At 42.0% G+C, this 2,265-nt stretch overlaps 1 pseudogene; it reads right to left on the reverse strand.

Annotated features, from left to right (window-relative positions):
- On the reverse strand, nucleotides 1–1,671 carry LOC147988570 (uncharacterized; annotated as a pseudogene).
- Between the last annotated feature and the right edge of the window lie 594 nt (nucleotides 1,672–2,265).

Genomic DNA, 2,265 nt, shown 5'->3' on the forward strand with positions numbered 1-2,265 from the left:
TTAAGTACAAGATATGGGCAATGAATTGGAGTAATTTGGAATACATATAATACCTATAAAGGGCCTACACCCATTCAAGAAACCTTCTTTTGAAGCATTCAGACAGTAGAACATGTAGTGGAACCTAGGATTTGGGCTAGGATGGAGCTCAAGCTCTCTGGTAGTCACAATGCATCTGCTCCCAGGGTTGGTATCAAGCATAGCTTGAAGATAATCCCTAAACCTTGTGTATTGTCCCTTCATGTCACCTTCCACCACTTCAATGGCCAATGACCTTGCCCTGTAGGCCTTGGTCTTTCACACTTCCAGCCCATACTTAGTCTTTGTTCTTTTTAAAATTGCATCAACACCAGCCCTTGGATTATCTCTCAGTTGCTGCTCACATGTTCTAGCCATCCAGTCAACTGTCACTTTGGTTTTTTCTCCATGTGCACCACAAGTGTGCAACAACTGCATCTTCTTGATGCAGAATGTCTTCTCATGAGCAATTGTGGATGCAGTCATGAAAAAAGGACACCCATTATCTCTTTCTGTGCAATGCACAATGATCCTATCCTTGCAGTTCCTATGGTACTGGAAATTTCTAAGGATTCTGATATGAAAATTCCTAAGTGCTCTTCTAAACTGATACACATCAGTGAAGCACATACTGAAGCAAAGTTGGTCATGAGCATCTGGCTTGCTCTCATCATACCAGATCCTAGTCCTGGCCCTCTTGGCTTGACTCTTCCTTCCACAAGGGAGTGGTAGACCTGACTCATCATTTGAATCACTAATGCCATAGTCCCCAGGGAAACAAGCAGAATCATCATATGGAATGAAATCAGGAATTACCTCAATGTCAGCTTCATGGTGTGATCTTGTAGTGGGGCCTGCTTTGCCTACTTTCTTGAATGTTTGAGGAAGAGGTGTCTCAGGTTCTGTGTCTGAGTCCTCTGCCTCTGGACACATCTCTTCCACTTCTGTGTCTCCTTCAAAGTGATGCATATGATCCTCTCTTTGTTTCCTTTTCTGCTTCAGCTTCTCAATGATTTCATCTTCCTCCTCATTACCTATGTCATGCTCTTCCTCCTCAATGATTTCATCTTCCTCCTCACAGTAGTTCAAATCAACAAACACTTCATCATCAGAGGGGCCAACATCTTCCTGTACTTTCTCTTTGCCCTTTGCTTTCTTCAAATTCATGCTCTGTTGTGTGTTAATATATGCAGACTCTTGACCTGGCTCTACAACAGCAATAGGCACAGCATACAACTCTTCAATTGTGTCTTCAACAGCAATAGGGAACAATACTCCTGCCTCATCTATAGAAATAATGTTGGAATCCCCCACATTACTTATAGGCACTTGTTCCTCCACAATATTTGACCTATAAAACTCTCCTGGATTAGGCTCATTAGCCTTAATTACAGTTATGTTGAGAACCTTCTGCTCAGCATAATAGTCTAGCATCTCTTCCACACTATCTTCACTGTCAATAACCTGCATTCCTGCTGGCCCCTTTCCTTCTTCTTTCATATAGAACATGTAGTCAGCTTCAGTATATCCCTCTTCAGTCTCTAGCAGTGCTAACATGTTCATAAAAGTAATTTCTGACAAAGAAATGGTCCTCTCCAAGTTGTCTCTCCCTTGAAAATGGTACCTTATTTCCCATATCTCATCATCCAAACTACATAAAATTGAGGAGAATTAGTGCTTGATTGATTCTGTTTTAATAATGTAACATGTTATTCAGACAAGATATTCAGACAAGATATTAGCACTATCTTCACTTTCAATAAGGAGTAAACAAAGCATTCATGCATAAAACTATAAACCCAGAGCTATATTTCCTACTGAAACATGTTATACAGAAAAGATATTAACTATATCAGCTACAACACTTGACTAAACAAAGAATAATCTTCAGTAAACAAAGCCCTAAAATCAAACTGCCCTAAAATCTCCTAAAATCTAACAACCCTAAAATTTCCTAAAATCTAACAGCCCTACTGTAACATGATAGGTTTATATGCAATCTAACAACCCTAAAATTTCCAGTGAATCCAATGAAGAGAGGGGTGGATGGGGAAGAAATCTTACCACACGCCACCGAACCCTGAAGCCCACTGATGGCCTTCTCCAACGCCTGAAGCCCTGATCTTGCGTGCTAGGGCCGCCGCCGCACGGCGCTCAATGTCCCACTCCGGTGGCGAGGGGGGCGAAGGGGATCGCTTCGGTGAAGGAGCCCGCTGCGTCGGCAAGCTACTGCTTCCGAACCAATTG

Source organism: Triticum urartu, chromosome 1A, assembly GCF_056163025.1.
Source record: "Triticum urartu cultivar PI428250 chromosome 1A, HENAU_Tu73, whole genome shotgun sequence".
Taxonomy (NCBI): Eukaryota; Viridiplantae; Streptophyta; class Magnoliopsida; order Poales; family Poaceae; genus Triticum; species Triticum urartu.